Genomic DNA, 15,935 nt, shown 5'->3' on the forward strand with positions numbered 1-15,935 from the left:
CCCTTGATGTGCCAGCCAAGGACTCCCAGAGACCTCCATTTAAAGCTGACAGAACTTGAAACCAATTAACAAACAAGCTTTGCTTTCTGTTCTCGTGTGACTCTGGAGTGGGTGACCTTTCGGAATCATGGATAAAGTCTCCATTTAAGACTCCAACATAGTAATGACCCCACTACACAAATCACTGTGGCTTAGGGGGCTTCTAATTTAAAGGAGATCCTGCAAATGGTAGTGTCACAATAGCAACAGTGATAGAAAACTTTTACATTTCAATGGTCTCGACAACAGTTTGCAAACAGATTTATGTCCCCTCTTTTTTTGATCCTCAGAGAAACTCCCTAGGACACAGAGGATACACACACACACAACATACACAATCCCGTTTTACAGGTATGTGAAAGCTGAGGCTAAAGAGCAAGGGAACTTGCCTAACCTGTCTGCAGCTAGGTGTCCAATTAAACCAAGTCTTCTACTTCCAGTCCCATGTCTTTTTATCCTAGATATTCTTTATGCCTCCACCTCACTGTCCACACTATCATCCAAGAATTCTGAAACCAGTAGAATTTGTGATACAGAAGACCAGGAGTCAAGAAAACAGACTCAGAGCTTTAGAGCATCAGTTCATAAATAGATAAAATAATGGAACGACTGTGGGGGAACAAAAGAGAAAACAGGAAGAGCTGAGATGAATTAATGCAGGATGCAGTCACTAAGGCAACTGGGAAAGTTCTCACTCCCTCCTTCACATCCTCACTGCACATGACTGTCTGTCCTAAGACCTAGGACTTCTCCCAAATGGCCCTTTAATAACCCTTTCCTCCAATATTAGATAGTCTCTTAAAATACTTTGGCTAACCTTCCTGATTGACCAGGACCAAGTTTCCATTTTTTTTAAAAACTACCATATTAGTACCAGTCACATTCATGTCACTACTTCCTTATACGACATGGTCTCTGAGTCCTTCCAACTGGACATACCCACTCGCCCAGTTTGTCAACATTTTACTTCCAATGTGATGCAGAAAGGGAATGTACCACCCATAGTGATTTCCAGTTCTTCATTCAATGAATCAACAAAAAAGTAAACAAATAAGTATGAATCATGAGAGAACTTTTTTGGATGGCAGTAATGCTCTATAGCTTGATGAGGACAAAAGGTATTGTAGGGATAGTGAAAATCAAGCACTTAGCATAGGGCCTACCACAATGTAAGTCCCTTTATGGACCACTGCAAATCAATGCCTTCATGGCACTCTCTCTTCAGTATTATCTTCAGTTCAGAGCAGTGTATTTTGAGAGAGACATTAACAAACTGGAGGGCAGAAGGTTGAAAGGAGAGAAACTCCTACTCACAGAACTTCCATCAGTAGTTTGTCCCTCTCTGTGCCTGTTCAGCTTTGCCCTGCTCTGGTGAAGACAGAATAGATTTATCTCCTAAGGATCAACTCTACCTAATTCCTGCAGTATATTAGGAACTTCTTCACCTGAATGGGAGAGCATCTGAAAATCTATGATTGCTTCCATGCTTGGGTCAAGTGTCCTGGAGGGAATTTATCCCCCCCTTCAGGAGAATCTGAGCAAACCTCCTTAGCTAAATCCATCCCAGAGTACCTAAGAGTCTATCTGGCTACCCAGGTCCTGGTCCTTGTTTCATCTCCACTCTAGGACTAGAGTCAAACCACAAATGTTGACCAAATTGGTAGGGGGTTGACTTCCTCTACTGGTTTCAGTCCACTCTTCTCATGTAGGATCTGAATTCAGTTTCCAATGACTCTCAGACAGACCTCCTGCCTAATGACTTGACAACAGGCCAGGAATGTACTTCCCAGATGCCCCTGCAGCTGGACCCACACCTTGGATTAAAGCCTTTGAATATAGCCAAGGCATGGATCAAACATGAGTTTATTTGTCTCCCTTGGACACAATGATCTGGACTACCTAGGGCAACTTCCTTTTACTCTCTCCCATCTATAAAGAGCTTCAGGCACATCTCATATCTATGGATATAACATTTACTACACTGACAATGCAGAATAAAAAAAGATTATAAAGGAGCAAATATATGAGCTCATAAAGCAAAGCAGTCTGTTGAAGATTTAGCATAGGGGCAAATAGGTCTAAAAAGTTTAATAGGCCTAAAAACTTTAATAGTCACTGCTGTTTTAGAATTTCATTCATTTATTCATTATGTACTCATTCATATTTTCATCATTGCACTAATTTGAGTAACAATTATCTGGAATGTGCTTGATACTGGATATATAAATATGAATAATACCTAATCCCTGCTCTTAAAGAACCATAAGAATTAATGTTCAGAATGTCAATGTCATCACCTGGACCTATGAAATAAAACTTTTTTATTTTATTTATTTATTTTTAAAGATTTTATTTATTTCAGACATAGAAAGAGTGCAAGAGAGAGCATGAAATGGGCTGGGGGGGGTGCAGAGGGAGAAGTAGACTCCTTGCTGAGCAGGGAACCCACCGTGGCTCTCAATCCCAGGACCCTGGGGTGATGACTTGAGAAGAAGGTAGATGCTTAACTGACTGAGCCACCCTGGCGGCCCTGAAATAAAACTTTTTATGCTTGGTATGTTCTGCTAAAAGAAAGTGAAAGATGGAATATACCTCAGTAGGTTATATAAAATAATTCCATTCAATAATATTAGCTATAATTAGTATACGATGTAATGTGTGCACTTCAATTCTCTAGGTAACAGCACTGTCAGCCTTTAGTCTGGTGTTTCTAGGACTGCATCACACCATTGGTCCTCCTAGTTATATGGCATTGGCCTCACTTCCTCAGCTTGAAAATGGGAAAATCGGTATTTCTCATACCATAAGATTATCGTAAAGGTCAAATGAGGTAATGTGTACAGAGTGCTTAACATGGTGCCTAGAAAACTCCTGTTTACATAATATCTTCCTTTTCCAATATGCCTGTTAGTTTTATTTATGTACTTTACATTAACAAGATCTTTCCATTTTTCAATATCACCTTAGCACCTCCATTTGGAGTTAATATCAAAGGCCAAGAGCAACTGGCCTTGTAAACGAGATCCTAAGAAGTAAAAGCAGTAACCAAGAAGAACAACATACCCATAACCCTAATCAAAAAATAAGGAGGGGTGCCTGGGTGGCTCAAACGGCTAAGCGTCCGACTCTTGATTTCAGCTCAGGTCATGATCTCAGGATCGTGAGATCGAGCCCCTCACTGGGCCTCACGCTCAGCATGGAGTCTGCTTGAGATTCTCTCTCTCCCTCTGTGCCCTCCACACCACACTGCACACGTGCTCTCTCTCTCTTTTAAAAAAATGGCAGTAAGTAGAAGTAAGCAGCCTAGAGTCCTAGAAATGAAAATTCGTGTGAAACTTACCAAAACTATCACCTACTAGGAAAAGATGTTAGAGCACAGGGAACTTTGTTGGTTGAACCTAAGCTGCAAGACACATTAATAAAGTGACAGTACTCCTATTCAAGGCTCAGGCTTTCAAAGCACATCTGGACTCTGTGTTAAGTTATAGACAACACACTTGAAGTGAGGCCTTCACAGCCAGAAGCTGATGCGAAGCCTTTTAAAAATGTTAGCCAATGGGAGCTTGACAAGACAGTGAAATACAGTAGGAAAGCCAAGGCCTCTTCAGTTGGGGAATGTCAGACATGGAGGAGTCATGATAATATCCTTTCAAATATCTGAGGGACTATCCTATGGAAAGGGATTCAGATCTGGTCCATCTCTATGGCTGAGAGGGAAGAACTATTGTGCATGGCAGAAGGAAGATGCAGGGAGGAAGAAATATTTCCATTAAACTTTAAAAAGAGCAAATCTTTCAAATGGAGCTGTCTAATATAGTAAGACAACTGTCTCTGGGGGTTGGAGAAGGTAAGGGATAGGAGGGTAAGAAGAGACTTTAGGACTCAACAGAGAATGCAACTTGATCAAGAAGCTGGACCGTGGAGGCGCCTGGGTGGCTCACTGGGCGCCTGGGTGGCTCAGTCGTTAAGCATCTGCCTTCGGCTCAGGGCATGATCCCAAAGTCCAGGGATCGAGCCCCACATCAGGCTCCTCTGCTGGGAGCCTGCTTCTTCCTCTCCCACTCCCCCTGCCTGTGTTCCCTCTCTCGCTGGCTGTCTCTCTCTCCGTCAAATAAATAAATAAAATCTTAAAAAAAAAAAAAAAAGGTGGACTGTGGATTTGGCTGATTTGTGATAACTTTTTCACACATCCATTGTAAGAAAAATAAAACAACGATATGCTTTCTAAGACACGTTAACCATAAAATGAAGATAATAATAATATCAACTTGACAGAATAGTGTAAAGATAAAAATAATATGTGGGAAAAATCTTCTTTCAACAGGAAAGACTGAAATGAAAACAAACAAACCCAGAGGAAACAGAAGAAAGCTTCAATTACTGTCCTCATAGAGATGAGAAAATATGGCACCTATCAGATCAAAAGTGTGTACAGTTTTGTTTAAATTAAGCATCAGAAAATAAAAACAAGTTTTTAGATATTTAAACATTTATTATAACTAAAAAAAGAAATTAACAAATTTCTTTGAGATTTGAAAGATAAAGTTGAGAAAATATCCTAGAAGACAGAGCCAACTATCAAAGAGTATGGGGAAAAAAACATAAGAAGTTAAAAATTATTAATACAATAGAGATAGCATCTGACTAATATACCTCCCAGAAAGAAAGATCAGAGAAAACCATGGAAAGGAAATTATTCTAGAAACCATATGAGAAAATTTCCCAGAACTGAAGGATCTGAGTTGCCAGATGGGAGGGGCTGAGTGCCCAACACAATAGATGAAAATAAACACACACCAAAGTATATCACCATACATGTTTACTACCTAAGAGATAAAGAAAGAATCCTAAATGCTTCGTAGAAAACAGAGGGTGGGGTGGGAGTAACAAGTGACATAAAAATAATTGGGAATAGAATAGCATCAGACTTCAAAAATCCAAAAGACACAAAGGCCTCAACATTCTTACTCCAGTGCACCTTTTCTCAGGAAGTTACTGAAGGATGTGCTCTACCCAAATGAGGTAGTGAACCAAGGAAAAGGAAGAGATGTAGTACAAATGGAGAATCAACACAAAAGAAAGGTCAAGGGAAGCCCAGGAAGACAGCTATGCAGCAGTCCAGGAGAGCAACCAGCTTAGACGGGGATGGGACAGCAGGTTCAAAAAGGAGGTTTTAAAAAAAGAACAGACAAGAAAAGAAGGACAAAAAGAAAAATTATTGACTATGAAGGAAATTATATCAAAGGGTTTGCAAAAAAGAATTACTAATATAGAGACATAGAAAACTAAGCTGATAAAGAAATGAGGACTTATTAATGCCAGTAAAAATAAAAATCATATCGGAAAGAAAATCGAAGGCACAAACAATATTTACCTAGTCATGCTAAAGGAAACATTGGATATTAATTTAACCAAAACTTTTGATATCATTATACAGGGATGGTGCAGAGAGGGCACCCTGGCAGGAATGTAAGAAAACAAAGTACTCAGCTACCAAAATAAGTAACAGAGAACATTTAAATTAGCAGTGTAAGCACAAATACCAGAAAAAATTCTCACTCTCTTTTCTTAAATCCTTTCTCTTCCCATACCTTTGTTAATGTTGGTGTTTCTTAGGTCCCATTCTTAATCATCTTCTGTTTTTATTCTCAACATTTTCCTGGGAGATTTAGTCATGCCCATACTTTCAACCACTGATACCATGCTCCAACTCCAACTTTCATTATCTCTGGATTTTAGCCAGACCTCTCCAAGCTCTAGATCAAAGTTTCCAGCAACCAACAGAATATGTCTGCCATGATGTCTTATAAACAGCTCATGTTTAGCACATGCCAGGATGAACTTGTTATCTCTCTCTTCCCCTGCCAAATCTACGCTCCTTCCCCCCTTCCCAGCCTTACTTTATATACATTTATTAATCCAATCATTCAAATCTAAACTTTAGGGTAAGTCTTGATATCTCCCTCTCCTCTTCTGCCAACAAACCACCTAGCCCTCTACTTCAGATTCTACCTCAGAAATATTGTCTAAATCCAGTTCCTCCCATCCTTCCCCTGCCCCCACACCATGCACCATCAATGCCTTAGTGTAAATCCCCATCATCTCTCACCTACCAAACTACTGCAGAAACCCAATACTAGTCTCCCCCCATTGCTCACCAACTTCTTGGTTCATTCCCTAGATTACTCTCAGGGTAATCTCACAAAGCCAAGTCTTATGACCACTGAGCATGATGGTAGCATTAAGTGAAAATATTTTGCCACACTCTCCCACATTCTTGTGAAAATCTCTAACTATTCCCTAAAAGAAATGGGTTTTTCCCCTAAATGATATGCGAATGCACTAGAATTAAGACATGATACTAATGGGGGCACCTGGGTGGCTCAGTCAGTTAAGCATCTGCCTCCAACACAGGTCATGATCCCAGGGTCCTGGGATCGAGCCCCGCAATGGGCTCCTTGCTCAGCAGGGAGCCTACTTCTCCCTCTCCTGCTCCCCCTGCCTGTGCTTACTCTCTCTGTCAAATAAATAAATAAAATCTTTAAAAAAAAAAAAAAAGACATGACACTAATGGCCAAGGTCATCCTTTCTGAGACATGGCAGCATAACCAGGGGCAAGTAAGCAGAGACCTTATTGGCCCTCCCAACACCCATTAACTTGGAAACGACAAATGAACATTAGAGAAGAACAGCAGAGTGTGATGGGAGAGGCAGGGGGGAGTTCTTTGGGAAGGCCCAGATCTGTTGTTTTGTCTTGCTTTGTTTCGTTTGTTTGAGTTTGCTTTTGCATTTGTGAGTTGGCAGCCATGTATCTATCACAAGTCTAAAGTGACCTTAGAATTGATCTCCGTAAAAAGGCATTACTCAGCTCACTCTCCAGTTCAACATAAATTTGCTCTCAGTGGGGAAGGGACAAAAGCAAGAAAATGGGTCCTGAGACGGGTCCTTCCTGGATGTCTTTATAGCTCTGGACAACAATATTGAGAGAATTCTGACAACTGTAGACTATCCTCTCAAACATGACTGACTATATGGCAGCAGGACTTTTGCCTTCTTCCCTGGATCTGAGTGAGCTTATTTTGGCTAGAGGATTGAAATGTCTTCCCACACAAAGAAGGGGATCTAGGACTTGGTGACTGCATCCTTCCAAGATCCAAAGGGAATCTGAGAGAGCCAAGGGTAGACCATGCATTCCAATCGTCTCTAACATTGGACTAGGATGAATTTCCCCCAACACTTCCTTAAATTCTTTTTAGAATAAAGTGAAAAATACACACATTCATTTGTACACATACAAAAGGAATCTCCCTTTTTTTTTTAAAGGGTAAGGCCTTAGGTTAAATAAATTTTGTAGTAAAGTAGAAAGAATAATGAAGGAAAAGTTTGTCTCTAAAATAGATGCAGGAAAGAGAAAGAGATCTTTGTTTATTTTTTAGTTAGATACAAGAAGATGTTGCTATGAGAAGAGAACGGACTAAGATAAAAGATTTAATGGTAACCAAAAACATTGCAGCTGAATGAAAGTTTATATTGGAGATAATTAAGGAAAATTGAATCAGTGAAGTAGAACACAGTTTTAGGAAAATACTCTCAGAATACTAAGAAAAACAAATGAAGGGGGGGGAAGGTAGATGGTATTCAGAAATTAGACATACAAATAATAGGTCCCTGAAGGAAAAAAATGAACAAAGCAGGAATGCTGATCAGAGTTATGACAAGAGAAATCTTTCTTGCTCCTCAAGAAGTCCTGAATTTGGATATCAAGAGGGTTTACCATATGCCCAGGCAAAATCTATGAAAGGAAGCCTATACTCAGTTGTCTTACTGTAAGAAGTATAACTATCAGGAATAGAGAACAGAAAAAAGTTTGGGCTGAAAAATAGCTGTCCTCAAACTTCTTTTCAGCATTAGACATCTCAAGACAATGGAAGAATATCTCCAATTACTTAAGGGGGATAAGATTTCTATATTTAGATAAGTTGTCACTCTCCTATCACAAGGATGCCCTTTCTAAAAAATCATTTCGTATAACTTCTAGATTGTGAAGGGAAGCAAAATTAAGAACTCAAAGATGGGATTTAAAGGCATAGTGAGAGAAGAACTATACAAACCAATTAAATTCTTAGAGGGATGAGTATAATCATTAATATCTAAATAAAAAGGAAAAACCTATGAAATAAATGACGAATAGAGTTTTCAATATTGGAATTTATAATATTATCAGATTAAATAATTAAAATAAGAAAGGAGGACCCAGGGAAGCAAAAGCTCTTAAATTCTTATCTTTCATGACACAGTCAAAATTACTCTTGTTTTTACTTTGATATGAAGATAAACTTAAGCTCAGGAATGTTTTTCTGTTAAGATAGCCACAGATAAAAATAAGATGCCTGTTGTCCACAGCTTTGTAGAAGAATAGATAAAAACAAATAAGTGAAAGTGCAGAGTCTGTATAGCAAAAAGCATTATATGAGAAAACATTAAACACCAGGGAGAATAAAACAAGAATGGCAAGTAAAATAAATGTGAACTAATATATTTAAATTCCTGCATGAAAACAGACTCAACTTGGATTTTAAAAGAGGATACATGGAAAATAAAATGAAATTCCAGCCGGCTTCTTTGCAGAAATTGATGAGCTGATCCTAAAATTCATATGGAAATTCAAGGGACCCAAAATATTAAAAACAATCTTGAAAATGAAACAGAATTGAAAGACTCACACTTTCTGATTTCAAAACTTACTACAAAGTTATAGTAATCAAGACAGTGTGAAATTGACACAGAGATAAACATACGGATCAATAAAATAAAGCTGAGAGTCCACACATTTATAGTCAATTGATTTTCAACAAGGATACCAAGAAAATTCACTGGGGAAAAGAACAGACTTTCCAACAAAGGGTGTGGGGACAACTGGATATTCACATGAGTTGGGCCCCTACTTCATACCACATACAAAAATTACTCAAAATGGATCAAAGTCCTGATTGTGAGGGCTAAAACTGCAAAATTGTTTGAAAAAAAAGTTAAGGGCACCTGGGTGGCTCAGTCGTTAAGCGTCTGCCTTCAGCTCAAGGCATGATTGTGGCGTTCTGGCATCAAGCCCCACATTGGGTTCCTCCGCTGGGAGCCTGCTTCTTCCTCTCCTACTCCCCCTGCTTGTATTCCCTCTCCCGCTGGCTGTCTCTCTCTCTATCAAATAAATAAATAAATAAAATCTTAAAAAAGAAAGTTAAGTGCAAATCTTCATGACTTTGGATTAGGCAAAGATTTATTCTCCGAAGAAGATACATAAATATCCATTAAACACATGAATAGATGTTCAAAACCATTAGCCACCAAGGAAATGCAAATCTAAGCCATGAGATACCACTTCACACTCAATGGATAAATATAACTAAAGATCAATTAAAAAACGTTTAGGTAAGGATGGTTATACACTGCTGGTGGGAATGTAAAATGATGCAGCTACTTTGAGAAACAGTCTGGCAGTTCCTCAAATGGTTAAGCATAGACATATGACCCAGCAATTCCACTTTTGGGTATATATCCAAGAGAAATTAAGAACATAGGTCCACACAAAAACTTGTACATGAATGCTCAGAGCAGCATTATTCATAATGTCAAACAGTAGAAACACCCCAAATATCCATCAACTGATGAATGGATAAAATGTAGTTTATCCATACAGTGCAATATGTGATATGAAACGTTCAAAACAGGCAGAAATATAGCAGAAAGTAGATTGGTGTTTGCCAAGGGCTGTGGAGAAGAAAGGGTGCATAAGGAGGGAATAGAAGTGACTGCTACTGGATGTAGGGTTTCTTTTTGGGGTGATAAAATGTGCTAAAATTGACTGTGGTGATAACTGCACCATTCTGTGAGTATCCTAAAAAAAAACACTGAAAAGTAGATTTTAAGTGGGTGAATTATGTGGTATGTGAATTATATCTCAAAGTAATAATGTGATCAACAAATATGGGCTCAAATCTCAACTTCAACACCTACTAATGGAGAGACTTTAGATAAGTCACTTAACTTTACTTATTCTTCAGTTTCTCATTTGTAAGATAGGGATAGTAAACAGTACCAATTTCAAACACTTGTTTGAGACCTGAGTTAATAGCTGTAAGAGCAGGAGGTGGCCCAATACACACTAAACCTGTAGGTTAACTAACGTTGCCACCACTTCCATTTATTAAAAACTTAATGCGTTAGTTTCCTATGGCTGCCATAACAAATTACCACAAACCTGGTGGCTTAAAGCAAAATACACATTTACTCTCTTACAGTGCCACAGGTCCAAAGTCTGAAATCAGTTTCGTTGGGCTGAAATCAAGGTGTTGGCAGGGCCGCTCTTTCTTTTCCATCTTTTTCTAAACTACATTCCATGCATTCCTTGGCTTGTGGTCCCCTTTCCCATGTTCAAAGCCAAGAGCAGCATCTTGCTTCAGTGGTTACATTGCCTTCTATGTCAAATCTCCCACTCCCTCCCTCTTACAAGGACATTTATAATTGCATTTAGGGCCCATCTGGATAATCCAGGATAATCTCCACAGTTCAAGATCCTTAATGTAATCACATCTGCAAAGACTCTTTTTTCAATATAAGATAACATACATGAATTCTAGGGATTAGGAGCTGTAATCTTTGCAGTTTACCTTAGTTACTATATTGACCAAAAAAGAAGAAAAAGAAAGTAAATCTATGAGAAAGCTCTATTTCTATGAAAAAAATTCTAAGCTCACCAAGATAAAGCAATAAAAAGAAGATATTAAGCAAAAAGATGGTATCAACATCTTTACATAGTTTAAATTAGAAAATGTGAGCACTGCACTATTAATTTCTGTTAACTAACACTATTTACTGGAAACAAGGGTTGTTCGAGTCCTCCCTACCCTGCCTTTTCAGCACAAAGCCTAAAAAAATTATTTTGCTGATGATACATTGCTTCAGATGTCTTTTTGTGATTGGAACTGAGTTTTTATCCACTTAAGCAATACTGTTTCAATTTTATGGTTCAGCGATTCTGATCCCACCTCTTAAATCCTGCCAACCAGACCCAGGGCCCGGTGCCGGCCTCCTGAGGCCTGCCATGCTTAGTTGGAAGGGAAAGGCTTGGTAATTCTCACTCACACCCATTCCATACTTCCTAAAGTTAGGTAGCCATGCAAGGCTCAGCTGCCTCAGACGCCATCTGAGAACTTAACCACACTTTCTTTTCTCTTTCCCAACACTGGACTACTCCTTCTCTGTATCTACTTTACTTTCCTTCAATATTCCCAACTTTCCATCCTGCCCCCACTTTTCTAATAAGCCACAATAAAAATGACTCACATCGCATTTTTCCCCCTTGAAACTGCAAATAATGGATATAGACTATAATTTCACATAGCAGAAAATTATGGTTGGGAAGGGATTAGCATATGATTGAAATGGCTGGATAGATTTGTAAATATCCACTTTTATATGTTAAAAATAGAATATATCTTCTTTATAAGCATTCACAGATTTATAAAAATTCACTACATACTTAAGCACAGAGAAACCTCTGAGATTATTCTCTAACCATTGTGAAATAAAACAAAAGATTAATTAAAATTAATGGTTTAAACAAAAATAACAATCACTTGGAGCTGAAAAAATATATATTATTCTGTGTTAAAGAGACAATAAAAATGCAGTATCAAACTACTTTGAAAACCACAGATAAAAGTGTATTGGATTTATAGCTATAAGTCTTTATATAAAAAACCCTAAAGGAAGATTCAGAAAAACTGCTGTGGATATGGCAGAAAAACTTGAATATCTTTATTTGATGAAGAGCTCACATAAATTAATTTGAAAACATAAAATCTAAATAAGTAATAAATGGGCAAAGAGGATAGAAACAGTATACAAAAAAGCACATATTATGTGAGGAATATTGAATTTACTGGTAACTAAAGAAATACAAATTAAAACAACATAAAAGTAGATAAGATTATTAAAAAAAGAAACACACGGAAGCTGTCAGGGATGCTTAACAGGAACTGCTTGCAGGAGCATGAAGGGCCCACCCTTAGGGAAATTAAATTGGCAACATGGAAGCATGTTACACAAACGCTCTGCCTTCTTTTCTCCACCAGCTACCTTTTCCTTCATATTCCCTAAAATTTTCAAACTAGAGAAATCCATTGGTCCTCTCTGCACCCACTTCCCCCCTCTTTGTACCTGGAATCATTCCGACCTCACTTCTGTAGAGTGGAGACAATGCCCCAGGCACACTGTTCCCAGTCTCAGAGCCCTGAGTCCTACTCCAGGTCCCTGGCATTCCAAACACCCAGCAAAGGGGTCTAGAGACAGCCACATGTTCTGCTCCAACACTTCTCAGGTTGAAGGTAAGGAATGAAAGAAGCTTAGGAAAACTTGGATCCATGGAGAAAAGGTGGGGAGATGTTTAGGAACTCCAACACAGGGCCTGTTTGTGTAATAATGGTTTGTGTGCAATAAAGATTCAGACTTCTTTTTTGTATGGCAAATGGAGGCCTCAACTTCCTCTTGGAGTACATATATTGAATGGATGAACGAATGAATTCGATTTCCCATGATCCTGCAATGACATAGCTGATCAGGGACGCAAAGTGGCAGCTTGGTGGGAGTGGGGTGGCACTGGGGGAGGAAGGGGATGGTCATTGGTACCAAAGTAAGCCCTGAGGCTAAGTCATGCAGTGATCCTATAATATGGCTAGTTGAAGTATGGCCTATGGAGGGCACAATTACCATCACCTGGGAGCTTGTTAGAAATGCAGAATCTCAGGCCCCACCTCAGGGCTAGTGGATCAGAATGTGCATTTTAACAAGATCCCCAATGTAGCACATGTACATTAGAGTTTGAGAAATACTTCCTTAGACCACACATACACTTATTAAAACAACATAAAGAGAGCTAGTGCATCTGCTCTTCGTATTTCCATCAAACAATCAAGAAGTTTGATGATTCTTTACCACAAGGGCTGCCCTCAATTCCAGCCTCCCTCCGAAGACTCACAAACAACAGACCCTATGTGAATTTCCTCAGGCCTCACCTTCACTCTGCACAGGCTTGAGCCCAGCACTGCTCAACGCCATAGCAGGTGGAGTTAAACGCTAATGCCCCTAAGCACAATCACTGGTTTTAAAGTGCAAAGGCAACCAAAAAGACAGCACAAAGAAGAAAATACTCTAAAAATATGGTATGGCCAAGTAAAAGTAGGACCAATCACCATCATTTGTAAAACCTCTTTATCACATGTGCCTGATGACCATGGAAGACAATCATGATTAAGGAAATAATTTAATATGCAGCTGATTACTTTGCAAAGGTTTAATCAGTTACATGTCAGGTAATCCCAACATCACAGTCAAGACCACACTTTGGACTTCTACCTTCAAATCTCCAGGATGGACATGAAAAGAGGTTCCCTGCTTGGAACTTAAAAAAGGTAAAAGAGCTTTTCCTCTTAAATATGGGCTGTAGTTTTTGTAAAAGAGGGAGAATAGGTCTTTAAGCACTGCTGGGACTTGAAAGGAACTTGTTGTGCACACCAGACTACTCATCTTTCTAGTTCCAACTGAAGTTCCCATCCTTTGAGAAGTTTTCCCAGAAATCATCACTCCCTATTGTGTTTCTCATGGCATTTTCTTTAGACTTCTATTACAACTCTTAGGGAGGTAAGAGAATTTATCCATTAGGAACCCAGGCTTTGCAGCATAAATATGTGGGTCTAGATTCCCTCTCTGCTGAAGGAAAGATTCTAAATGCATTCTATGGGGCCAGTATTACCCTAATACCAAAACCAGAAAAAGACACTACAAAAAAAGAGAACTACAGCCCAATATCTCTGATGAACATAGATGCAAAAATCCTCAACAAATATTAGCAAACCAAATCCAACAACACATTAAAAAAACATTCACCACAATCAAGTGGAATTTATTCTAGGGATGCAAGAGTGGTTCAATATTTGCAAATCAATCAACATGATATATCACATTAACAGAAGAAAGGATAAAAATCATATGATCATCTCGATAGATGCAGAAAATGCATTTGACAAAGTACAAAATCCATTCATGATAAAAACTCAACAAAGTAGGTTTAGAGAAAGCATACCTCAACATAACAAAGGCCATATATAAAAGAAACCAAAGCTAACATCATAATGGTGAAAAACTGAAAGCTTTTCCTCTAAGATCAGGAACAAGACAAAAATGCCCACTCTTACCACTTTTAGTCAACATAGTACTGGAAGTCCTGGTCACAGCAATCAGATAAGAAATAGAAATAAAAGGCATCCAAATTGGTAAGGAAGAAGGAAAACTTTCACTATTTGCAGATGACATCATACTATACATAGAAAGCCCTAAAGACTCTATCAAAAAACTACTACAACTGATAAATGAATTCAGTTTAGTTGCAGGATACAAAATTAATATACAGATATCTGTTGCATTTTTATACACTAATAATGAAATAGCAGAAAGAGAAATTAAGAAAACAATCCCATTTACAATTACACCAAAAAGAATAAGATACCTAGGAATAAACTTAACCAACCAAGGAGGCAAAAAACATGTACTCTGAAAACTATAAAACACTGATGGAAGAAATTGAAGATGACACAAACAAATGGAAAGGTATCCCATACTCATGGACTGGGAGAACCAATATTGTTAAAACATCCATACTACCCATATTTACAGATTTAATGCAATCCCCAGAAGTATTTTTCAAAGAACTATAACAAATAATTCTAAAATCTGTATGAAACCACAAAAGACCCCAAATACCCAAAGCAGTCTTGAAAAAGAAAAATAAAACTAAGGTATTACAATCACAGATTTCAGGATATACTACAAAGCTGTGGTACTATAAACAGTATGTTTGGCACAAAAATAGACACACAGATCAATAGAATAGAATAGCGAGCCCAGAAACAAGCCCACACTTTTATGGTCAATTGATCAAAGGAGGCAAGGATATTCAATGGAAAAAAGACAGTCTCTTTGACAAATGATGTTGGGAAAACTAGACAGCAACACGCAAAAGAATGAAACTGGACTACTTTCTTACACCATACACAAAAATAAACCCCAAATACGTGAAGACTTACATGTGATACTTGAAACCATAAAATTCCTGGAAAAAACACAAGCAGTAATTTCTTTGACAATGGCCTTAGAAATAGTTCTCTAGATATGTCTCCTCTGGCAAAGGAAACAAAAGCAATATTAAACTACTGATACTATACCAAAATAAAAAGCTTTTGCAAGCAAGGGAAACCATCAAGAAAACAAAAAGACAACCTACTGAATGGGAGAAGATATTTACAAATGACACATGTGACAAGGGGTTAATATCCAAAATATATAAAGAATTTATACAACTCAATACCAAAAAAAACGAAATAATCCAATTAAAAAATGGACAGAGGACATGAATAGGCATTTTTTTAAAGAAGACATAAGATGGCCAACAGATAAATGAAAAGATGCTCAACATCACTCATCATCAGGAAAATGAAAATAATGAGATATCACCTCTCACCTGTCAGACTAGCTAAAATAAAAAACACAAGAAATAATAAATGTTGGGGATGATGTAGAGAAAAAAAAATCCTCATGCACTGTTGGTGGGAATGCAAGCTAGTACAGCCACTGTGGAAAACAGTATGAGGCTTCCTCAAAAAAATAAAAATAAAAATACCATATGACCTAATAATTCCACCACTGAGTATTTACCCAAAGAAAACAAACAAACCAAAAAAACTAATTTAAAAATATATGCCCCTTGTATTTATTGCAGCATTATTTACAATAGCCAAGATATGGAAGCAACCCAAGTGTCCATTGATAGATGAATGGATAAAGAA

The 15,935-nt window shown here is 38.1% G+C and overlaps 1 protein-coding gene across 1 annotated transcript in view; it reads right to left on the reverse strand.

Annotated features, from left to right (window-relative positions):
- Positions 1-15,935, reverse strand: part of ENTPD1 (ectonucleoside triphosphate diphosphohydrolase 1) — a 96,366-nt gene that overhangs the window by 75,875 nt on the left and 4,556 nt on the right. The gene's annotated exons all lie outside the window — the stretch shown is intronic.

Source organism: Ursus arctos, unplaced genomic scaffold (genome assembly GCF_023065955.2).
Source record: "Ursus arctos isolate Adak ecotype North America unplaced genomic scaffold, UrsArc2.0 scaffold_7, whole genome shotgun sequence".
NCBI lineage: Eukaryota > Metazoa > Chordata > Mammalia > Carnivora > Ursidae > Ursus > Ursus arctos.